This window comes from Acinonyx jubatus, chromosome D3, assembly GCF_027475565.1.
Source record: "Acinonyx jubatus isolate Ajub_Pintada_27869175 chromosome D3, VMU_Ajub_asm_v1.0, whole genome shotgun sequence".
Taxonomy (NCBI): domain Eukaryota; kingdom Metazoa; phylum Chordata; class Mammalia; order Carnivora; family Felidae; genus Acinonyx; species Acinonyx jubatus.
In genome coordinates this window covers 15,271,492-15,296,934 of record NC_069392.1, presented here as the reverse complement: position 1 = coordinate 15,296,934, position 25,443 = coordinate 15,271,492, and the positions used below count along the sequence as shown (strand labels likewise).

At 48.9% G+C, this 25,443-nt stretch overlaps 1 protein-coding gene across 1 annotated transcript in view; it reads right to left on the bottom strand.

Moving 5' to 3' along the window:
• SRRM4 (serine/arginine repetitive matrix 4) overlaps positions 1–25,443 on the bottom strand; it is a 152,059-nt gene that overhangs the window by 43,518 nt on the left and 83,098 nt on the right. The gene's annotated exons all lie outside the window — the stretch shown is intronic.

Sequence of the window (25,443 nt, the reverse complement as noted above, 5' to 3'; positions counted from 1 at the left end):
AGGGAGTAACACTAGTCCTTATATTGCTGGATGGTTATGAAAATGAGATAACATAAAGCAAACAAAACGGCCTTAAAAAGTGTCTGTTCCATTCCCCTTTGCTCCACTTTGGTGTCCTTGGCAGGTATGAGGCCACCTACCTGGGATGCAATTCCCATGAAGGCCTGAAGCTCATCCCTCTGCCTCTGAGAAGAGCCCCAGACAACTCTAGGAAAACTACCTGAGTCCCACTTCCTTCTTTGGGACCAAGAAAGGAGAAGGAAGTCACCTAGGTACTCAGTCTTTGAAGACACTGCCACTCATATCTCCTGGCCCCCAACCTCAGGAGTTTGGGAGGAACAGGTGGATTTGGCATCGTCCAGCGAGTGCCCCTCCCTCCTCACCCTGCCTGCAGAGTCCGGGTCAAGCACTGACCACAGGCAATAGCATTTCTCCTGCACCAAGCACCTGCAGCCAGTGCGTCAAGACTGGTTTTATGACTCAGGATGAATGCATCTGATAAGCCCCCTGCTCCTTAGGGCTGCCCAGAGAGCAGGCCAAACCCAGTCAATACTGAAGGAAGGGCAGCAAAACACATCCGTCTCTGTCAGCCGCTTATCAGTGCATCTTTAGAAGCAGAGCTGAGAGATGCGGCAAGCCCAGGAGGGATGGAGACTCTTGTCGGGGCCGTCCAGCCCTCCTCACTGCCCACGCCAGGCTTCCAGAACTCCGGTGTTCCCTACACCTATCTGCTCTGCTTCTCCTACTCTGAGGGCTCCATTCCCATGCCTCCAGTCTCTTCATATGGAATTCTGTCCTGATTCTGCTCAAACAACTCAGAGCTTACAATTTCTGCCCAGTGCCCAGCAACACTTGCCTCCTGTCATACTTGACCGGGCCTAGGCTAACCTGCGTCCAGGCCAGTTCTAAGTGTGGGGCTGCAGTGAAGAAGAGAGAGGTGTCCCCTGTGATAACGGAGTTTACATTCCAGACCGGGGGCGGGGGTGGGGAGCAGGTCTAAGCGCATACACAAGTAATAACGTGGCTTATTGGATGGCAATAAATCATGGAGAGAATGAAACAGTATTCTGTAATGGGAGGGGGTGACTGTTCTTTTGTACAGAGTATCAGGGAAGAAGGCCACTCTGGAAGTAACCGGGGGACGGGGGCTTAAAGGAATAGGAACTCACCTTGCAGTGAGTGGTGGTTTTAAAATGTGTTCACAGAGTCTTTGACAGCCCTGCCATGAAAAGATGCAACCTAATTTCCTTCCCCTTGAATACTGGCAGGGCTTAGCGATTCGCTTCTAATGACTCGAAGGCAGTGCAAGTGATAACACGTGACTTCCGAGACCAGGTCACAAAGGCGGCTTCTGCCTCGCTCCCTTTGGACTGATCACTCTGAGGGAAGCCGTCAGCACGGGGTGACAACCCTCAGGCAGCGCTATGGGGAAGCCCGCTTGCAGAACAGCCGAGGCTTCCGGCCACCAGCCACGTGCACACGCCAACTTGGAAGTGGACCCTCCAGCCCCAGTCGTGACTCATCAGATGACACTGCAGCCCGGGCTGACATCTGCCCAGTCTCACGCGAGATGCCCAGCCAGAGTGGCCCAGCCAAATTCCTGACGGGGAGACATCAGAACTGTTTGTCATTGTTTTAAGCTATAAGATTTGGGGGGGGGGGTTGAGTAATCCGTTGCCTGGCGATGTACAGATTCTACACAAGTTATCCATGGGAAGTGGAAAATGTGCTCTAGGAGGAAGGAATGGTAGGTTCAGAGACCCTTGGCATATATTCACAAGAACGAACAAGCAGGGCTAGGGTGTGGTAAGAGGGGAGACCAGAGTTCACGTCCTGTAGGTCATGGGACTCTGCGGCTGAGATGGCACGGCTTTTGAACAGAGGACTGACTCACATGGTCTGCCTCACATTTTAGAAGGATCAGCCCAGTGGCTGAAGACACTAGACGCCAAGGGAGGAACAACAGGGAGGGAGGTGCATGCAACTGTCCAGGTTCGGATCGGTGGGTTGGTGACGGAGGTGATGAGATGTGGTCAGATTCTGATATTTGAAAGTGGGACTCTAGCATCATTTGCTGCTGGCTAAAGGTGGGGTGGGAGAGAATAAGAGAAGGGGAGGGGTCAAGGATGACTCCAAGGTTTTGAGCCTGAGCAACCGGCAGGATGGGTCCCCACTGATGAGGTAGAGATGGTGACGCCGGGGGCAGACCTAGGGGGAGATCTAAGCCCTATTCTCGGATATAACAGTCCTTTTGATACTATGACTGCAACTCCTGATATGAGCTGTTGCCATTTCATTATCTTTCCTCACGCCAGACTATGAGTTCCCTGGGAGTGGGACTGTGTCTCACTGCCCCAGAGCCCACTGCGTGGTAAACACTCAACATTTGTGCAATGAATAAATGAAAGAGCACATGCATTGGCTAAAGAGAACACGCATTTGTTTCAAAGAGTTAGAAAGGGATTTTGAGATGCTTTGAGTTAATCCCTTCACGTCACAGTTGGTGGAAATAAACCAGCCAATGCCTCAGTCAACTCCGATGGCTCAGTTGATGCATTTTCTATTGTACCCCGTATTTCTCCTAGAAAAGTGATCAGCGAACTTATCAATGGATGTGTGTTGCCTTGAGCTGGACACACGTAAGAATGGGGTTTTGGACTCTGGGGCATTATAGGAAACCATGACCCAAATCTGTATCCGAGGCAAGCCCTCAAAAGGGAAAAATAAACAACAATAACTGATGTGAGCAATGTGGCAGTGAATAAATAGACGATGAGTAAGAGCTGGCATTGTGTGGAAGGTCTCAGTGACTTCCTGCTGCTGGAGGGAGAGGAGGCATGGGTTATCTGTAGCACAGGGACAGATGGGGAATGCTACTGCCAGGCTCTGGTGGACCAGGCTTAGGGTGAGGACAACCCTCATCCATCATCGCCAGCATCAGGGACTGGCAAATCCTGATGATGTTTTGGTGGGGTTGCTGCTGTTATAACCTGATACGGTCGATTGTTCTTTCCCCCCCATAATGCTGGCTTCACCTTCCTTGTGTTAGGTACCCCATCTGCGATTTTTGCAAACAAGCTAAAAAAACAAACAAAACCCGAATTAATTCTACCAGGCGGATAGGGAGTTGTGAGGGAAGGAAGAAAGGAATTCTCCATAATATCATACAACTTTTAAGATCTTTTTTCAAGATGTTCTGACACTTGGCTTCTCTGCTTCCTGAAAACTGAAAGAGGCTCCGAGACCATGCAGTCCCAGGCTTCCCAAACCTGGCACAGTATCAGAGGCTCCCAAGGAGCTTTTAAAAATACAGACTTCTCAGTCCCAACCTAGCCATAATAAATAGTCTCAAAGGGGTGAAACTAGGAAATCTGCATCTTAAAGAAACATCCCCGGTAATTTCGCCTCCTTTGGATTAAGAGTAAATCCAAACTGATTGCCAGAACTAAAAGGCTCTGCATGATCCGGCGTCTGCCCCGACCCTAGACCCCATCTCTTACCCTTCTGTCCATCCCTCACTCTGCTCCATCCACATGGCTTCCTTACTGTCGTCCCTCATGTGGAAAAGGGCCTTTGCTCAGAGGCTTTGCCCTTCTGTTCCATCCATCTGGCATGCTGTTCCTCCAGTTCTTTGCATGGCCAGTTCCTTCCTTTGGTTCAGAAGTCACCTTCTCAGAGAGACCCTCTCTGACCCCCTTAAGTGATTTTGCCCCTCTCTTCACCTGCTGCCAGCACAGCAGTCTGCTGTCTCTCCCCTCAGGGCACTTGTTACTATTTGAAATGACTATTTTATATGTTTGTTTGCTAACCACTTGTCTACTAGACTCCAATGTTAGCTTCACGAGAGTGGGAACTAGCCTCTTTTCTCACCACAGAATCCCCAGGGATATGGTGCCTGGCATAGTGTGCCCTTTTTTGCTCAATAAACATTTGTCGAATGAATGACTGATGGATGGATAGATAAATGATGACTGATCTCAGGTGGGAACCACAGATCAGAGGCAAACTCTCCTTAGTATAAAGAAGCAGTGGTCCAAGGAGAAGGGCCCACCTCAGTTGAGACAGCATCTCAGCGGACTCAGACCTCAGCCGTGGAGCCCCTCTCCCCCAAGCCACCCCCCCCCCCCGCCCCCGCCAGCTTCCTTCCCCACCTCCTGCTCTGCAGCCTTGCAGGGCTTTAAGAAAAATTCCGTGTTCTGTCTTTGCTGAGGAGTCCCGGCAGCTGCCTCATTTTTACCACAGGGCCCTTCGATGTTGCATAAAAAAGCACTTAAAAGGAGGCGAGATCTTCAGGGGACAGCTAAAACAGTGAAGTCAAGGGCCGGCACACTCCACTTCACAGAGGGAGGGAGGGGGCCGTGCGTGCTGAATTCCTCAAGGCCTTCCCCGCTCTGTTCCTGCTAATCAACGACCTGGAGCTTAGATGCTGCTCTCTGTAGTCATGGCAACCAGCAGATTCCCAGCCTCCGATAAAAGTCAGGCCTGAACTTTCTACAAAACTCTCCGAGATGCCCGGCTCCCTAGCTGCTTCCCTGCTTCTCACATCAAAGCGCCCTGCTCCCAGCAAAGTGCTCACCGGGCTCTGGGTTGGGTACAGATCCCCGTGCCCCAAGAACTAGATTGAGTTAAACACCGACTGGGGAATAAGAGACAAATAATGTTGGAGGGGAGTAGGAAGGGCCCCCCACCCTGGCTCTCCTCTGTACTGAGTGGGGAAACTGAGGCCCCAAGAAGCAAGGGACTTGCCCAAAGCTGCACAATGAGTGACTCATGTCAGAGCTGTGGCTGAACCATGGCCTTTTGACCCCCAGTCTGGTGCTCTTTCCGTGTCACTAAATCACAGCAGCAGAGACAGCATTTATCAAGCACCTACTCTGTGCCAGACACCGGGGCCATGCACCATCTCATTTAAGCTTCCACAGAAACCCAGGAACAGGCATGGTCGTCCCTACTGTACAGGTGGAAAAACTGAGACCCGGGGATAGTAAGAGGCAAGAACAGTAGCTGCCCTGCCTGTTTATAAGAATCAACTGAGGAAAAAGGAGAGAAATCTGGAAAACACTTTGAAAATGTAAGGAAGTCATACGTGGGGGTATAGGGTGAATCTTGGTCATTTCATCATAAGACAGGGACTTGTTTTATGTGTTTGGAGAAGGGGCTGTATCTCAAGTTTGGCTTGGATGTTATATTCCACAAAGAGGAAGGGCATTTGGTCATTAGACTGGGGACGCTTACTGCCTTCATCCCCTTAACGGCTTCTCCTGGGTGTAGAGCACTAGTCCAGCATCTCAACTGAAATCGACAACCCTCTGTTAGGTGCCCAGTGTAGTGAACTTATCCCCATTACACAGATGAAGACACTGAGACCTGGAGAGGAAAAGGCTCTTGCTTTCCATCCAAGGTTCACGCCCCAGGTTCTTATTCTACACGTGCATTCAGGCCTGTGGATGGTCCGTCCTTGTCCCCACGCCGACCAGATACCTACAGTCTGCCTGTTTCAGTAAGAGTGAAGGCCAACACCCTCAGCTCACGAGTCCGCTAGAAAGCTCAAGCCTTATCACGGGGCTGACTCAGCCTACGGACAAGATGGGTTGGGCTAATCTGTGCCTTGGTTCCTGGGGCTTCAGTCTGGGCCCTATTAATATCCTGGCCTGAGGTCTTGGTACCAAGTCCTTTTCAAGGTTAACTAAGCCTGGTTGGGGATAATCTGCAGGAGCTGTGACTCTTTGAGTTTGCTACCATGGCTAGAAAAAGTATAGGGGCTTGGGGGAAGACTGGGGATTCCAGAGAGCCACTGAGGGAGACATAGCTGGGCTCAGGGTCAGTAATGCTCATGCCACTAGGAACCAAATGAGAAATAAGAAATTTTATGAAGCTGGCATCTCCCTCATTATTTAATTCATTTGTTCAACAGCTGTCTGCTGAACCCCTACTTAGTATCAGATTTCAAGGACTGTATAGTAATTAAGACTTGTGTCTGCCTTCAGCCTGCAAGGGGAAGACAGATCCCTCAACTGGAAATATGGTATGGTAATCTCAGAGGGCCATGGAACCACAGAGAGACAGAGAGAGAGAGAGAGAGAGAGAGAGAGAGAGAGAGAGAGAACACTTAGTCCAGCCATGGGAACGTGGGCAGGTGGCCATGGAAGGCTTCCTAAAGATATATGGAAATTGGTCAGGAGAGTGCAAAGGCCCGACATCAGGACACAGCAGTGAACTTCAAGTAACTGCAGAGGAGGCAGTAGGCTGAATGAGACAGTGGGGTGGAGGGTGGAAAGCAACAGTTGAGCCTGGTTTATTTCACTTCAGCAAAATGCCCTTAAGGTCCATCCGTGTTGTCACAAATAGCAGGACATCCTTCTTTTCATGGCTGAATAGTATTCTGTTGTGTTTACGTAAAATAATTTCTTTTTCCATTTACCCACTGATGGACATTTAGGTTGTTTCCATGTCTTGGCTATTGTAAATAATGTTGCAATGGACATGGGGTGCAGGAAAAAAAGAAGCTGATACTGGGGAGGAAGGCAGGGACTGGGTCCTTGAGGGTCATGTGGAGGACAGACAGGTGCTTCTCACACCTTCACGTGCACATGAATCTCCTGGGGATCTTGTTAGGCTGGAGATGCTGACTCAGCATGTCTGGGTTAGGGCCTGAGAGTCTACACTTCTAACCAGTTCTCAGGTGCTGCTGTGGCCCCAGGAACCCACACTTGGAGTAATCAGATTGTAGATTTCACAAAGGATTTGGACCCGACCCTGAAGGCTTGCCTATATAGACAAGCACAGCCCTCTAGCACACTCTCTCTTCGGGCAAGATGACAATGGTTTAGTTCAGCTCTCACGGCTGAGAGCATTTGAGTGTGGGAACATGTGTATGTGTGTGTGGTAAACATGCTTGTATATCAAAAATTGTCCAGTTCCCAAGTTCAGGTCAAAGGACAAAAGAACCATATGGAGAAAAATCAGCTCAGCATTTCTTACCCAGCTCAGCCAAGCAGGTCAGGCCCCCGACATGCCTGGGTTGTGGACTCTCATCACTGAACACATCCATCCTCTGCCCTCCCATCAATCCCAAATTCAGCCAGTCATTTCTCCCTCCCCAGGCTGGCCTGTCGATTGCCTATTTGCCTAGGGAGAGGGCAAGTGACTGAGAGGGGGATTGGATTGGATTGGATTCTGGGGACTGCCTGGAATATAGGCTGCCCGTAACTTGGGAAATGGCTAAGTTCCAAAGTGCTGTGGTTTTCCACTTGAACGGGCTGCAAAAAGTAATTAGGTGATGCTGAGAAAGTACAACGGTCCTGGGGTCCTAGTGACCTGGGTTCAAGCCCTGATTCCTCCAAGCTGTGTCACTACAGGCAAGAATAACATCTCTGGCTTCAGCCCAGGGCACCCTCAGGACCTTTCTACCAGCTGGAATTGCAGACAGGGTTTAGGTTTCTCCACGGAGCATGAGTGGCTGACTATATTTTCCTGCCGTGGGAGGGGCTGTGCTAGGTGAGTCCCTTTGGGCATCGTTACAGCCACTACTGGAGGAGGCACCAAGCAAGCAGGATCTTCTGGGAACAGGACAGAAGCCTCCAGTCCAGGGTAGGGAGGAGCCTTGGTTCAAGAGCCAAGAGAGTAAGGACTGGTTCCAACAAGTGCTGCCAGGGACCGTTCGCTTATTCTTTGCTCAGTCACTGACTCAACAAATATTTATTGAGCACCTATTATATGTAGTCCATGTTCTAGGCACCGGAGACACAACAGAAAACAAGGCAGGAACCATCCCTGCTTGGCGGAGCTTGCATTCTACTGGGATGGGCAGAGGGAGGAGGAGAGCAGAAAATACACATAATTAAGTGGGAAATACGTAGGCTATTGGAAAGTGCATACAGAAGAGAAACAGAGGATAAGGAAAGCTAGGAATGCTACTGGGAGGGGGCTGGAATTTTAAATGTGACCAGAGAAGGCCTCCCTTCAAAGGTAACATCTGAGCAAGACTTGAAGGCACTGAGGGAGGAAGCCTCATGCATGCCCGGGAGAAGAGCATGATAGGCAGAGGGCACGGTCAATGCAAAGGCATTGACGCAATGAGGCTAGAGCTGACTAAGGGGGACAAAAATTAGGAGGGAGCATCAGAGAGGTAATGAGGGGCCAGATCATGGACTGTCTGGTGGACTATTGCAAGAACTTGACTTTTTCTCTGAGTGAGACAGGAAGCCATTGGAGGGTTCCAAGAAGGGGAACAATGAGATCTGACTTAGGCTTTACAGGGTCTCCCTGGAGGCATGCTGAGTGTAGTGGGCAAGCAAGCCAGGATAAATACAGGAAGACGAGTTGGGATTATTGCAATCACACGCCTGACAGAAGATGGTGGCTGGGGTCAAGGTTATCACTGCCGTAGTGGTGAGAAGTGGTCAGATTCTGGACACAGGTTGAAGCTGGAATCCATGGAGTTTGCTCATGGATTGGACATGGAAGTGTGAGCAAAAGGGGTCAAAGGTGACTCCTAGGTTTTCCTCTGAGAAACAAAGAGGATGGCGCTGCTGGTTGCTAAGCTGGGGTGGCTGCAGGTGGAGAAGGGCATTTGGGACATGCCAGTTTTGAGATGCCAGTTAGAGATCTATGTGGAAATGGCAGGTAGGCAGCTGAGTGCCCAAGACTGGAGTTCAAAGAAGACATTAGCGCTGATGAAGTGCATTTGAGGGATGTTGGCATTTAGATGGTATTTAAGGCCATGAGATTGGATCTTCTTGGGGTTAGATAGAGCACCTCGCCACAGTGAGGCGGGAAACTGAGGAAGTCGGTTAAGCTCTGTGCCAGTGAGGTTTTCGAATAACAAGATGGCTCAACAGGAGTGCCCCAGCCTGGTGGACTGGCTCTTAAAATATACAATGGACCATTGAACAGCACAGGGGTTAGGGGCACCGACCCCCGTGCAGTCAAAAATTCATGTATAACTTTTGACTCCCCCCCAAACTTAACTACTAAGAGCCTACTGTTGACCAGTCAGCCTTTCTGATACGTAAACAGTAGGTTAACACATCTTTTGTATGTCATCTGTATTATGCACTGTATTCTTACAACAAAGTAAGCTAGAGGAAAGAAAATGTTATTCAGAAAATCATAAGGAAGAGAAAATACATTTACAGTCCTGTGCTGTATTTATGGAAAAGAATCCACACATAAGTGGATCCTGTGCCATTCAAACCTGGGTCAGCTGCACTATAAAGTGTCTGACTCCTCCCATTCATTCATTCATTCATTCATTCACTTATCTGTTACGCCTTCTTTTACTCCTGGTGGAGGGTCATTTTAAGATGCTCCAGACATGCTCCTACCCCCAAGAAGGCTTTCCTTACAATTCAGAGGAAGACATGGGTCAGGTACATAAACTCTCATGAATGAAAGTGACCCAGGAAAGGAGAAGCCCTAAGGAAAGAGGACAAGGTTGGAGGAACAAGACAGGCCGTACAGACGGGGAAGACTGATTGGTCTGCGGAGGGTTCGGTAGAGCATGGTGATCAGACTCATCAAACAGATTCTGCCTGGCCATTCACCAACTGGGTGGCCTTGGGAAAACCTCTTCACCTCTCTGGTGAAACACAAACCATATGACCCTCATAGGGCTGGAATGAGAATAAAACGGCACGATGCACGCCCAGCACTTCCACAGTGGCACTTTAAATATCAGCCACACTTCTCAGGATAGGTCACGTTGTTCTCTAGCCTCACTGCTGATTCTGAGCCCCTTTCCCCAAAGAGCCCAAGGCAAGGGATTCTGCAGAGTGGGAGCGCAGGGAGGTTGGTGTGCCCTTGAGTGTCTCAGGAGCTCCTCCCTACACCGGGACCGTGGCTCTCCACCACCAAGCCGAGTGGCTACCTCAGAACCTAGCAATGGCCCTTGCCCCATTCCCTTCTGTGTCCTGCCTTCTTTCTTTTTCAATAACTCAGGGATGAATTTGTTTCTCCCTGTCGTCCCAGAGCCACCCACTAGACTCTTTCATCATCTAGAACTACAGTTGAGGCTTCTGAGAGTATGGTGCAATTTGGACTTCGTATTCCTGTAGACACACACACACACATGCACATACGCCTCCTTCCTGATGCTGAGGTTTGGAAGAAAATTCCTAACAAGCAGAGAGTAAGCTGCCACTGAAATCTGCAGAGAGGACAGAACAGACAAGCCACAAATCTCGATGGCAGGCGGCGAGCAGGCGGTGAGCTCCTGAGGTCTGGGCTCGTTAGTTTTAAAATAACACAGCAGACCAGTGAGATAAAGGGCTTCAGTGGGGGAAAGCTGTCAGACACCTCGCCTCACACTGTTGGAACCACCCGAGGGGCCCCGTCTCTCCTCCTGGGTTACAGAAACACAGACTGCCAGCTGGGGCAGTGGGCCAGATCACAGAGTCAGAACCTGTCAGAGCTAGGCCAGGCCCGGGAGGACTTTGAACCCAAGCCTGGAGAAGCTGGTGTCCAGAGGGGGCAAGGGCTACATTCAAAGACACTTGACAAATTAGGGGCTGTGCAGGGACCACCACTCAGTTCCTTTGCTGCTGTAGTCGATGCTGTTGGTCAGATCCTAGGCTGATGTGAATATTGGCTGCGAATGCCTCACAGGCGCCCCTTTCCAGAAGGTCATGTCCACCCCTGGGTGGGGCAGAGAGGCAGTCCATAGCTGATGACTGACTGTCTTAAAGTACAAAAGACCTGCCCACTTGCCTCAAAGTAGGACCAACTCTAAGGTTTAATTCACACTCCAGAGCTCCCCCTGGCATCAGGCTGAGGCTACACTCCAGTAGAAACTACATCTTCCCTTAGCTTTCTGCCCCTGCCCTAGCATGCTCCCTCACTTCCTTTCTCCTGAGAGCACAACCTCAACAAGTCATGTGCACCCCAGTCTCTGTCTCGGGCTTTATTTCTTGTGAATTCCATCAAAGACCCAGACCCAAACCAAGTGTTTCCTCTATCAAACTACTAAATGCAGAAACAATGGTTAGTTTAGTACTGTAATTTCCGGAGTCAGGCAGACATAGGTTTGAATCTCCACTTTGCTACTTCTGGGCTGTGTGACCCACAGGATGTTAAATTTATTATCAACAAGCCTTAGTTTTCCCATCTGAGGATGGGAAATGTTAATGGGGTTGTTAATATTACCTGCCTCATAAGGTGGTTATAAAATGTTTAGCACATTTCCCAGATACATAAGAAACGCTCGGTATATGTTATTTGATGATGATGATGACAACGACGGTGGAGCCAGAATAAATGGAGAGGTTGGTCCATCAGAACTCCACCAATCAGCGGGAAGCTCTCAGAAGACTCCGCCCCCGCAACTTCAGCACAAATCACCAGCGAGTTCTCAAACCACGCCCTCTCCAGCCTCCCCGCCCTCCTTTAGGCTTGTCCCAGAGGCCCCATCCTTTGCCATCAGGGTTCTTTCCTGACAAAGGATTCCCCGGGCGGGGGGGGGGGGGGGGGAGGGATCTCTGGAAGGAGCAGACGTCTGGCTTTACACAGAAGTGGTCATTTCTCAATGCCAGCCCAGGCATCCAGCTGTCCCACCTGTAGGAAATGGCTCCTCCACAGTAATTCTGATTAAGGAGTTGATGGGAAAGGTCTGTCCCTCCACTGGGACTTTTATCTGCCTTTTAAAAGTCAAACCCATTACCGCAGGATTGCGGGTTTATTAGAGAGCTTTATCTTTATTAGGCAGTCAGCTTCGTGATTATTGCCCACCAACTTTGATGGGTTCCTCTCGGCTCTAGGAGGACTTGGGAGCAGGAGTGAGTTGTGGCAGGGACACAGACATCACGGGAGATGTCAGGGGATCTTGGGACAAACCCCTCCCTAGCATATGGGCAGAGGTCTTTTTAAGCTCCGAGTGTACCCTGGGGAGCACCCAGGAGCCACCCAGACCTTTGGAATCAGACAAACTGGAGCTGGGAAGCTGGTTCTGCCGTTTTCAAGCTGTGATCTTGGACGAGTCACTTCATTTCTCTTCTGCCGAACAGGGTTAATGATATTGTCCGGCTCGTAGAGACGATGCACATGAAGTGCTTAACACCGTTCCCGGTGCAGAGTAAGCACTTAATCAACGTTAGCTGTCATTGTAATTGTAATTATTCATTGTAAATAGCCTTTGGGACACAGGCGCCCAACTTCCCTGTCTTTGCTCAGGCTGATCCTTCTGCCTGCGGCGCCCCCTCTTTCTTTCTCTGTAAAAAGAAACCCACCCATCCTTCAAGGTTCAGCTCAATAATCATACCCTCCTTTTCTGACCACCCCCCGTCCCTGCCCGTAGCCCTATAAGGAGCACATTCTTTACTCCACCAGGCTCCAGAAACTCTGCAAATCCTTCTAAGATATTACAGCATGACCTTGAGCAAGACCTCTCCTCGATTTTGACCTCAGTTTTCTCATTTTTAAAATGGGAATAATACTTCATTGAGGTGGCGGTGGAAAATGTATATTTATTTTTTATTTATTAAAAAAATTTTTTTAATGTTTATTTATTTTTGAGACAATGCAAGAGACAGAGTGCAAGCAGCAGAGGGGCAGACAGAGGGAGAAGCAGAATCCGAAGTAGCTCCAGGCCCCCGAGCTGTCAGCCCAGAGCCCGTCGTGGGGCTCGAACCCACAAACCATGAGATCACAACCTGAGTGGAAGTCGAACGCTTAACTGACTGAGCCACTCAGGCACCCGTGGTGGTGGTGGAAAATATACACTTATTAAACTAAGCACAATATAAGATTATTGTAATTATAATTTCAACTCTTATTGAAAGGGGCTTGATAACTCCAATGTGAGAAGGAATTTCTGCCTGGTGAGGAGTCTTGTGGATTATCCATTTCCCCTCATCTTTGAGGAGTTCATGGCTTCCAATCTGCCTAGAATAGCTTGGGACCCTGAAGACCAGCGCCAATGACTTCGGAAGATCCTAATTCCAAGATTTTCGTTAAGTCAGAGGCTTCTTTGGGTCTAGATCATCTCCATCTTCTGAACTTTTTCTGAACACATTGGGAATGCCACAGGAGGGCTCAGAATCTACCAACATGGCCCATTAGTCCCCTATTTAAGGATGAGAGTTGTCACCTACAAACATATTTTCTGAGTCCATAAGCTGAAGCACAGGTATACTGACTAACTCACGGTGTTAAAGTAATGGCACCTCACATTTACTGAGTACCCACCATGTGCCAGGCAGTTCATCAGACATTTAAAACTCATTCTTTCATTTAAGTGCTATAATAAACCCTTGAGATGGTGTTGTAAGGGTTGGTTTTAGGTCAGAAAACAGAGGTTCAGAGAGGTCTAGTGACTTGCCTTAGGACATACAGCGAGCCATGAGGGACCTCAAGAGTTCTCAAGGAACTGTGCCTGGGTGTCCCTGGTCTCCAGACCGAGAAGGGCTACACAGTCCAGACTGTGTCTCCCCAGCTTTTGGTATAACTGTGTCCCTCTCTGCTGCTGACCATGTCTTCGCCTCCCCCATGCTGACTGGCGTTCTGTCTTCTTCCTATTTCCTCGCCTGCACCCGGTTCCCTGGCTGCTGTCTGCACAGTCTATTGACCGAGACACTCAATCAATCAGCCAGCTTGCTCCGACAGCTAAAAAACACCCCGTCGACCAATTTCCCCTCCAGCGCCTTTCCGCGGACCATGAAACCTCACTAATTTGGAATTTGCAATGATTTCTGACACAGAACCTGCATTTCTCATTCTGGCAAAAAACAGTCTGAATGAAATGTCATCACATGAACCCCTGGGGGTTTCTGAGCAAGGCCTAGGCAGCCAAAAGGGCCTTTTGCCACTTCTTCCTCTTCGTTCCCGCTCCTAATTTCTTCCACCGGCATCCATTTTTATGTTGCATTTGTTTATTCTGGCAAATCTTCGCCACAATTATTTGAGACTGCTACAGTTATCAACCCTGTTTCACCGGTGAAGAAACCAAGGCAAGAGGAGAAACTGCTAACAGATGGGAGAGACAGACCGTCTGCCTCTCGAATCCATGGTCTTAACCCCTACAGCACAGTGCCTTTGGGGCTGGGCACCATGGGGGCCGCTTGTGGACCCCGTGAAACCCAAAGTGTCTCCTGCTTTGGGCTTCTGAGAGTGTCATGCAATGAGCCAAGAAAGCTTTGTGTCCCACAGCTGCGTGATCCATATCTAGAGCCGGGGCTTGGCAGTCGTGGAAAAGCTGCCTCCTGACTCCATCACCATGGGCAGAACTGAGAGACACGGAGCCTTCAAAAGAAACTGGTGGCAAAGAGTTTGAGAAGGATATTTCCTAGGTTCAAAATCCTGTTTGAGAGTGTTGATCACCCTTAGGGAGCCACCATTGAGCTAAAGCTTTGGTTTCTTCCTATAGATATTTTGCTGTATGCTGGCGGTAGAGATGAGAAACACACAGCTAGAAAGCTATATGCTGTCCTACTCATACCTTTCCTGTGCAAAGGCCCTGTGGCATCCTTTTGCATAAGCCCCGAGTGGACTTGCCTTTGTAGATTTCTGGTAGGGCATCTCCCTTTTCATGGAGGGAGACACTGGCTACTCAGTTTGCTTTAGAATATAGTTTGAGTGGGACAGAAAGCTATGCCATTAAAAAAAAAATCATTGGGACACCTGGGTGGCTTGGTCGGTTAAGCATCCAACTTCGGCTCAGGTCACGATCTCACGGTCCGTGAGTTTAAGCCCCGCGTCGGGCTCTGTGCAGACAGCTCAGAGCCTGGAGCCTGTTTCAGATTCTGTGTCTCCCTCTCTCTCTGCCCCTCCCCTGTTCATGCTCTGTCTCTCTCTGTCTCAAAAATAAATAAACGTTAAAAAAAAATTAAAAAAAAATCATTGAGGGGCACCTGGCTGGCTCAGTCAGAACAGCATGTGACTCGTGATCTCAGGATTGTGGGTTCAAGCTCCATGTTGGGTGTAGAGATTACCAAATAAATAAAACTTAAGACAAAATCATTGAAATGGCTTGATCCTACCAATTGCCCATTGGGCTGGTGGAGTGTAGACAGAGCCTTGGTTCCCTCAACAAACTTCTCAGTCCCTGGTGTGGGACCCGAGGGCTGAGACAAGTGTGGGCGCCTGGCAGGGTTGAAGCACAGATCTTTAGACGAGTCCAGTACTCCTCAGCCATAACGATGCTGCCGCCCTAGGAAGTGCATACTCATGGCCACACTTTTACTTGCACCCAGAATGACTATTCACAGGAACACACAACATGTGTCCAGATGTGTGTGTGTATAAGGCAGGTGGAGCCTGGACCCAGATGTTCTCAATGTCAAGGCACGTCGTGGAGCAGGGTCAGTTATGTCCAGAGTGACCATGTAATTCATAGTCCGCCGGGACACTGGGGATTAAAAGGGGGGCACTGACGGTAAGTGTCCTAGGGGGGTATAGTCACCCCAGTTATTTCCTGTCTCTGACTTTGAGACTGGAATGTCAACCGTCCCTTCCACCTCTCCTCCTGAAGGGCCTCTGGCACCTCACCCCTCACCTGTGCAAACCTCACTGGCCCCACCACTTTCCTCTAGCTCCGCCTTCTACCTCCTTATCCAAGCGGTGACCTGGCCATCACCCTGGACCCTCTTTCTCTCTCTCACATCTGCATCAGCAGATTGAGCATCCTCATTTCAGAGAACCCCAACATCCATCTCCTTCTCTTCACCTCCTCTGCCACGCCCATAGTCCAAGCCCCCCTTCATCTCTCGCCAAGACAACAGTGGCAGCGTCCTCTGTCCCCCTGGCCCTGTCCAGCCCACCCTCCGTGCAGCAGGTGGGGTCATTTCCCAAGCAAAGGTCTGAGCATGTCACTCCCTTCTGCAGAGCCCCGAGGAGCAAGCCCGCCTTCTCGACATGGCTCTGGTGGTGGCCTTCAAGGTCCATGGCCCCAGGGGCGCTCACCACGTTTGCCATCCTCTGAGGCTTCTCAGCCATTGTGCTCCACCTTAGTTCGTCATCTATAAGATCTATAAGATGTGGACAGTAAGAGTACCTACCTCACAGGGTTCTTTCGTGGATTAATAGTGAATAGACGTAAAGCTCCTGGAACAGTGCCTGGCACACAGTAAGTGCTCTGTGTTTACTAATTAAGAAATGATGTCTCTTACCCTGCCTTCTTCGACTTGAGGACCTCCTGCCCATTTTTCAGATTGCGACTCAGAATGTTACCTCCTCTAGGAAGCCTTCCCAGACTACTAAGTCTGTTGTGTGCCTTCTCTATTCTCACAATACCCCTCCACTGCGATTGTCTAATTCTCTGTTCCCCACCACAAGACTATGAGTCCTTTGAGGCCAAGTCTGAGCCTTTTGCTGCACTGCATCCTCAGCACCTAGGAAGGTGCCAGGCCCATCGTGTATCTTCAATAAATATTGGTTGGATGGGAAAACTGAATGGATAAATAGCCTAATCAAGCCAGTGGCTACAGACAGCCTTCTAGGGATAGTTTCTGAGTCCCGGGACACTGACCCGAGTAACAGATGTTTCTCCAAGGTGGGCAGGCACAGAAGGGCGGCCAGGTTTCCCCTGAGGACACTGCACGCAGAAAAGGCGTGTGGCTCTCCCCCTGGCTGCCTGCTGCAGGTGTCCATCCGTTCCACCTGCCAGAAAACCAGCTCCTCAGCTCCAGGGTGCAGAGGCCGAACTGAATCCCAGCACTCGGTGTCCAGGAGCCCCCACCCCCACTGGCCTCCCTCTTCTCTCCTCCAGGTGTTCCCCTCCTGCCGGTCAGACTTTCTGAACCCAGAGGCCTGGGTTTGGATCCCAGCTTTGCCACATACTGGCTATATGGCCTCGGGCAAACAAATGCACCTCCCTGTGCCTTGGCTTTCCCATCTGTAAAGTGGAACGTGTAATAGTGCCGACGTCACAGGGCCAACGTAAGTGTGCCAATGTCTCTGTGTCAATGAACACAGAGAGGTCACACATTTTGTGATGTGGCCAGTACATGGCAAGAGTGCAACAGTGCTTTTCAAGACTTTTTTTTAAAATAATGCTTGCAAATTCCATGTCTTGTTCGTGCTGTTCTCCCCACTTGCGAAGCCTTCTCCCTGCGTCCCCGTATAGCCAGGTCCTGTTGGGTGGATTTCCCCTGTGCGTCTGGACACCCCACCTGCTTTTACATCCTCTAGCGAAGATCCAGGGTCACGTCAGACACCTGGCAATATGTGGGCAGCTGCACTGTCCCCTTGGCTCTGTCTGAACACAGTGGGTTTGAGCCCTTTTCTGAAGCATCAGCTGACCAATAAATGTCCCTGGCCTTTGGGCATGGGACCATTCCCTTTCTCTTACGTCCAGCCTTAGCGAGAAAGACGAAGGGGCAAGTCATTTATCTGTGATGTGATGCTGGGAAGCTGTGGCAGGGGCGTGGGGAGGGAGGATCTGGAAGCAAGGAGCCACTGATGGGTGTGATATCAAGCCAGTTACCACTGTGGGCACCAGGAGAATAATCCCGCTGGGGAACCCTGGAACCCGCAGACCACACAACACCTGAGGCACCTCGAGGCTTTATTCTTCAACTCTTAGCAGCCACGACTGGAGGCCCGCTCCCAAGGGGCACTAATTCCTGCCCTGTGTCTGGGCAGAGTGGGCTCGGTGGCCAGAGAGAGCCCTCAGGTGAAGCAACACAGCTCTGTTGGCTGGAAGTCAGGCTGGCATGCTCAGGAACTCAGTGGTCACTGAGGGTATACGGGCAGGGCAATCGCGGCACCCCTGCTTCAGCCATGCCTAGGCACCAAGTGAGGCGTGCCACTAGGCAAATGCCTGACCTCTCTGGAACTTTCACAAAGGAGCCCTGAACTCGGAGAAATGCTAGGCTTCACTTCTCTTGTCATACCCTCCCTTTCCTGCTCCCCTTTCCTTTCCACTTTCACTTTCCTTCCCCAGACATTCCCCAGCATACACTCTTGCAAGCATTTTTAGGGTGCAAAGATTGGACAGGACGCTAAGGTTCCCCCAGCCCAAACCTTTCTTCCAAACGAGCACAGACAGGGGACCCGGGCTGCTCCAGTGAGGGGCAGACGCCAGCCCTGTGCTGCAGGCTACCCTGCTGATGCTCTTCCTGGAAACTGCATCCCTGCCCGCCTGTTCGGCCAGAGCTGCTTCCTCTGGCTGGAGGCCCAGGGCAGGGCTGGCATGAGGAGGAGGAGGAGGATGAGGAGAGGGGGGAGCATGAGGAGGGGGAGGAGCATGAGGAGGGGGAGGAGGAGGAAGGGGAGGTGGAGGAGGAGGGGGAGGAGGGGGAGGAGGGGGAGGGAGAGGAGGTCAGGCCGGGCTGCTTGGTGCAGGACTGGCAGTGGACGAAGCCGTCCTCCCACCTCAGCCAGGCTGGCATGGCTCAGCATTTCAAACGCATCCTTATGTACTGGAACAGTCTCAGGAAGAAAATAGGATTTTTCCTTTTGTTGCAATTTAAAAGAAGGGGGGGAAATCACAAACACATTCTTCCCTCTCGCCAGAGAATGGCCCATTTGAGAAGATCAATCAAATGTTTTCAACCAAAGCCTGTACAGGTCCACATTTTCCCAAATTACCTCAGCTGAAAGGAAGATGGGAGAGACAGAGGAAGGGGCCATGAGGCAGGGGTGAGGGGGGTGGTGGTGGAATTAGCCACACTGGAGTGGAGGGAAGGGGTTCTACTGTCCGTCTTCACACCTAGCAGAGGACAGGAGGGGTGGGGACAGAGACTGGACAGGGTGTAGGGCTCCCTCTCTTTGTGGAGAGTCTCGGCTTGCGTTCAGGAGAGGTGCAAAGCCCTCCAGAGACCTCCCACTGAGAGATCAGTCCACTCTCCGTCACTCGTGGATCCTGAGACCCACACGCCAGAGCCAGGGATGCTACCAGCTCATGGGAGAAATGTCTCCCTGCAGAACGACTCCACGCTTGTCAAGCATAGCATGACACGTGGACCCATCACGATCAACTGTATACTCTGTCATGGGTTTGTTCCTAATGGTTATGAAGGTCAAAAATCTGGGAACAGTTTCCAATTAAAATAGATGTATAAATATATGGATCTTCATCATCTCAGTTATTAAGTTAATCCTCTCCTTTCAGGAGGTAACCTTGGAGTTGTCCTTGACTTTTCTCTCGCAAGGCCCAGGTCTGACCTATCAGCAGTCTAGACACTGTCTTCAAAATATATCCAGCATCCAATCATGCCTTTGCTCCCAGGTGGCTTCCACCCCATCATCTCTCACCTCCGTTTTTTCAAGAACCTCATAATGGATCTCCCTGCTTCCGTCTTGTCTTCCTGCAATCTATTCCCCAGAAGGCAGCTGGAGGGATCCTGCTGACATTCAAGCCACATCAGGCACTCCTCCCTTCAAAACCCTCCAGTGGCTTCCCTAAAGCCAATATAATTACAAGGCCCACACAGTCTGGCCTCTGTTGTCACTCTGATCTCACTTACTACTCTTTGCTCCTGCCCCACTGGCTTCTGGGCTGTTTCTCCAACATGTCAGTCATAATCTTGCCTCAGGACCTTTGCATATGCTATTCCCTGAGACATCCTACTGCCGGAGACATTCTTCCCCCAAACATCCACATGACTTCCTCCCTCACCTCCTTCAAGTCTTTGCTTAAATGTCACCTTCTCAGTGACATTTCTTCCCTGACAACCCTATACAAGCCCTATTTAGAATCACAACCTCTCCCCATTGTATGCTGATCTCTTCCTGCTTTACTTCCCTCTCTAGTACATTTTGTACTATAACATAACCATTTACATGTTTGTTTTGTTTAGGTATGCGTTCCCCACCCCCTGCCCTTCCAGAATCTAAGTTTCATGAAGGCAGGGATTTTTTTTTGTCCGTTGTGTTTCCCTAGACTCTTGAATAGTGCTTGTACACATTTAGGGTCCTGTTCATATCTGTTAAATGAAAAAACGAATGGACTCAAAATTCCTCCTATAATAGAATCCTTTACCCTGAGTTGTGTTCTGAGATGCTTCCTAGAGCAGGGAAGAAAGGTGTGGAATTCAGTTTGTGAGCCGAATTGTTATCATTATGTGATCTGGGGTCTATGCAGGGGTATGTGATGTGTAGGTGAACGTCATCTGTTATATGTATGGACTGTTGGGGGAAGAATGTTGAGAAAAATAGGATTAAGGAGCAGCTTTAGGGTATGGTATAGCCCTTAATTGCTGTGTGACTTTAAAGAAGTTGCCTGCCCTCTCTGAGACATAGCTGAGGAACAATGGGACCACTACTGCACTCAGAGCACTTTGGCTCGGGTCCCAATTCTGCCACCACTAGCTGGGTGACTTTGACTAAAGAAGCTATAAATAGAGGCTCATGTTCAACATGGGAAGAAAGAAGCCACTAGGTAGGAGGGGCGGCATATGTGAGTGTCAGCTTTGGAATTGAGATGGGGACTTGAATCTTGGCTCAGCCACTCACTAGCTGTGAGCTTCCTTTTCTATACCTTGAATGGGAATAACCCAATCCCACAGCAATATAGAGGATTAAGTGAGTCACTGGACAATGATACAGAAATAATAACATCCCAGCGATATTTTTAGCATTTCTATTCCAGTCACTGTTCTAAATCTTTTATATATAACTCATTTAATCCTCATGACAAGGCTATGAGGGCGACATTATTATTCCTCCTATTTTGAAGATGATGAAACTGAGACACAGAGTGGTTAAATAAGTCACCCAATGTCACAAAGCAGAGCCAGGTTTCAAAGTCTAAAACCAGCCCTTCCTCTCTCCTCCCTCTCTAGCCCTGAATAGAACCACCTGGCTCCTCAACACCCTGACACCTCTCACACCAGCCAATCAAGGTTGGGGATCCTAAACCGACACCCTACATCTTCTGGACATGGCCCTACATCTTTAAGCGCCAGAGTTCTCCTAAGCATCCGAGTAGAGAAGGGCACCCAGGTAGCTGAATTTGGGTTGATTAAATCAAGGAGAAAATCAATTAAATTTAAATAAAGAAAAAAGATTGGAAATCAGGCACAATGCCTTCTTAATTACAGCACCTAATCACTGGCTGAAAAAAAAATAACTCCAGAACGTTTCATTTCATATATGGCCTTGTGTATTTGAAATGAGAGGCTCCTAATGAAATGCACATTACCCCACTTGACTAGTAATTGACTAGGCGATCCTGACAGTTTCACGGGTGGAAATGATCAGGCATAATAGACAGAGCTTTTTGAGGATGCGACAACACGGGATACTTTGGGGTTTACTGGGGGGTAGCCGACCCCAAGGTCCCCTTTCCTGGCAGTACAACTCACAATGCTTCCCACAAAGAATGCGTCCACTGGTCAGGGCTGAGTGTGCAATGCAGCAGGCGGGCATGATTAAATGGCTTTTCTCTGCACCGTTCAGAGTTGTTGCAACACACGGGGCTGGGGAAGATCGCCGGCAATCAGTGACCAAATGCCTCAAAGAAATTGACGAGTATCTTTGCAGTTCAGATGCTGGATTATAGCCTTCTAATTGGTCTCCCCGTCTCCCTTCTCTGCCCTTCCAATCTCTGTCTGCGGCAGCTAGGGTCATCTTTATAAAGCACATCTCATTAAGTCACTTCCTTGATTAAAATCCATCATTGGATTCCTGTTGATGTCAGAGCAGCCCAGACTCCCTACCACGGATCAGAAGGCCAGACATGATCTGGTCTCAGACCATCATTTTCCAGCCCTTGATTCCCTCTCCTGCCTGAATTCTTTGTTCCAAGCACATCAAACCAGTGGAGTTTCCCCAAACCTTTCATGTGCTCATGATTTCATGCCTGTGCATACGCAGTTCCCTCTACCTGAAACACCCTTCCCTCCCCTCCCCGCTTAAGTCCCGACATCACATATTCCCGAGCCACTCCCTCAGTGTCTGGTTGGCCCTGCATCCCCTCTTCAATGCTGTCAGAATAGCCACGCTTTCTCCTGTGATGCCAAGCATTACCTGAAATGGTAATTGTCTGTGAGCGCAGGGAGGGCAGGGGCTTAAGTCTGTTGATTCCTTTTGTCCCCAGAACCTAGCACAGTGTCTAGCCCTCCTTAAAGATGTTGTTGAATGAGTGGGCATCGACTTCACAATAACTGTTGTGATAATGTGGGTGATTTGCAGCCTCCTTGCAAAACAAAACATCAAAACCACCATCTCTCATCTGGGAGGCTTTCTTGCCTCTTTGACTATGAGTGAGTGTGATAAGGCTTAATGTTTGTTTGCTTTTCTGGCCCTGTTAGGATGTGGGCAGCAGTGACAAGAGCTCTTGGGGATATCATGATTCAGTTATCAGTCATTCAGTCAACCAGCCCCCATTTACTATACTTCTGAAGGAAGTATACTGGGATTGAGAAAGCTACGGTGAGATCAGGAACCTACAATTACTCACAATTCATGCACAACAGGTGTGCAAATGCTCACGCCACCAGGGTGTAAGCAATGGATAGATCCTTGCAGCGGTTCCTTTTACAGAGCAGAGGACTGAGGCACAGAGATGTGCAATGGCTTTCTCAGGATCACAAATATGATACCCAGCAGATGTTTGAATATCATTCATCCCACCTGCCTGCCCCCCCCCCCAAGATCCCCATGTCTTCTTGAGGCGGGGGAGAATCTTCAGAGCCACCAAATAAGTCAGATCCTGTGGAGCCATCCCTCAGATGGATGCATTTGGGAGTGGGTGGGGTTTAGAGTGACATGAAGATTAGGGTTGTGACAGCCACAATGACTCCAAGAAGTAAGGGTCTAGAGATCAAGAGCCCCATGCACTGGGTGTGTTTGTTATAGGTACACCTTACAGTGTTGGAGAGGGGAAGGTCTCTCAAAATCACTCTAGTCTGTGGTTCGTGGAAGGCAAATGTTGAACCACTCACTGAACTCATTCATTCATTCATTCATTCATTCATTCATTCATTCATTCATTCATCTATCAATCCATCTATCCATCCACCCATCCATCCATCCATTCAATAAATACATATGTGGCACCTACTATGAGCCAGGCAGTGTGCTAGGAGCTTTGCAGACATTTTCTCGTGTAATACACAACCCTTGAATTAAAGCTGATTTTTAGGTATCATTATAATTATTCCCACTTTGCATATGTGGAACCTGGAGTCAGAAAGGAAAATAACTTTCCCAGGTAGTTATAATTAACAATAATGATAATAGTTAACATTTGTGGATCATTCATCACATGCCTGGCACTGTGCTGAGCTATTACATTGAATTTAATTCTCACAACAGAGTTACAGGGTAGGTGCCATTAATATCCCATTTTATAAAGGAGGTGATTGGTATTAAAAAAGGTGAAGTAAATTGCTCAGAGATAGTAACTGCAACATGACAGAGCCGGAATCTTATCTTAGGGCTGCTTGACTCCCTTCTCCAGTATTTCTCAGGGTGGTCCGTGGATCACCCCGCATCAGGATCACTGGGGATGTCTGTGTAAAATGAAGAATCCTGAGCCCACACAGAGCCCTGGAATCTGAGGCCAAGGCCCAGGAATCAGCATTTTCTACAAAGTTCCCAGGCGATTCCTACACTCACTGACGCTTGAGAATTTTGTTGCCACTCTTCAGGTAGCGACCCAGCAGCTTTCAACAGAAAGGAAAATATTCCATTTGACTTTCTCAGTTGATTTGGAAAAACATCATGAAAGGAAAAAAAAAATCAGTGAAACTCTCCCTGGGTCCCAGGAGGGCTGCAAGAGATATAAAATGAAGACGATGAAGACGGCAAAGACATTTTGATGCCAATACTCCAGCAGATGTGTTTACGCAAGTCGGTTTGATTACAGGTGCTAAAAATACCCCCTTTAAATTTAGGAGCCCAGAACATTCCCCACTGCTTTACCAAAAAACAGTTTTTCAAAAAAAATTTAATTCATTCCTAACCCCCACCTCCTTCAACTAGTTATTAGTATTGATGCTGGAGTCCTGAGTTTGTTATCGAGAATTATAATGGCAAATCATGGAGACATTTCCTCTGATTACACAGATTCTCAGTGTATTTGGCTCCCATCTCCCCTGCCAGCCGTTCCTCTGAATCAGCAAAGTGCCAGCTGTACTCTGACTTCCTTGGGGGGGGGGGTGCGGTTGAATACAAGACCTCGACAACTTCTCAAAATAAATCTTCCATCTCAGGGGGCCAGCCCCCACTTCCTTCTCCCCAATCTCTCTTATATTTTTGTATTTTACACCTTTGAGTCATAAAATCTTAAGACCTGAGAGGTTCAAAGACTTAATTCACATATAAGGAAACTGAGGCACAGAGTGGGGTGAGGAATCACTCATCTGAATTGACAAAGAGCACGCGAGTCGCAGTGCTTGGGTCCAGAACCCAAGCATCCTGCCCCTGAGCCCAGGGGTCATCTGATCAGACCAGGCTGCTCCTCCTGGAATTCAGATCTCTACCCATAGCTTATGACAACCTTATGGAAGTTACTAAACCTCTCTGACTCTTGGTTTTCTCATCTGTAAGACGGGGAGAGTCAAAAATGCTACCTCAAAGGGCATTGTGAAGTCTGAATGAGTTAATCCATGCAAAGTGCTAAAAACAGTGGCTGGTACATAGTAAACCCTCAATAAATGGCAGCCGGTCACCATCATCCTCATCGTCATCAGGTGGTCCAGAACACACGCTCACGCAATGAGTGGTTATTAATATAAAACTTTCATTGATTTTTTTTATCCTGCTCACATTTTTTTTTTAAATAAGAAGAAACAATGCCTGGTAAGCAACATCGTTAAGCGTTCAATAAAAATGGGTTAGATGTTTTAGGAAGGAATAAGAAAGATCCAAAATTACTAACCTCAAGGTTTTGACCAGCTTAACATTTATTTCAATTGGAGATTAGGGATGACAGCCACTGATTAACCTCACACAAATCATCAGCCCTATAGAAGGGACACTGGCCTCTATCATGGTTCCTCTTTCAAGAAAGACTCACTCAAATCCCCCCTCCCCCTGGGATCTTCCTCCATAACCCATGAGGGTTCATTATTTCCATTCTCCCTGTGTCTGAGGTATCCTAAGGACGAGCATGATAACTCTAGTGTGTCACATACACTAGATGGGGTAAATTCACTGGCTCATTCGTAGCCAGCGATAGCCCATCTAGCACCCCTGCCCTCTAGACCTGTGCCTCACACAGAGTCACCAGAGAAGCTTTTTAAACATGGTGTTTCTAGGTCCATCTCCCATCAAGTAAACACAATCTCTAGGACAGGACCTGGGCACTTACATTTCTTAAAAGCACTCCCTTCCTCCCAGAAATTTATTCCCATATACAGCCAGAGGTGATAACCACTGCTTTAGAGCATTTAAATAATGTTTATATATATGATTTTCTAGCCCGCCTGGCTGGGCTCTCAATGGGAACGGATCTTACTGGTTTTGTATCTGCAGCCTTACCAGAGGGATTAATAAGCACTTAATATTTACTGAATTAAGTGGCGGTAATCTTCCATACTAAACACAATGACCCTTGCTGGTTTG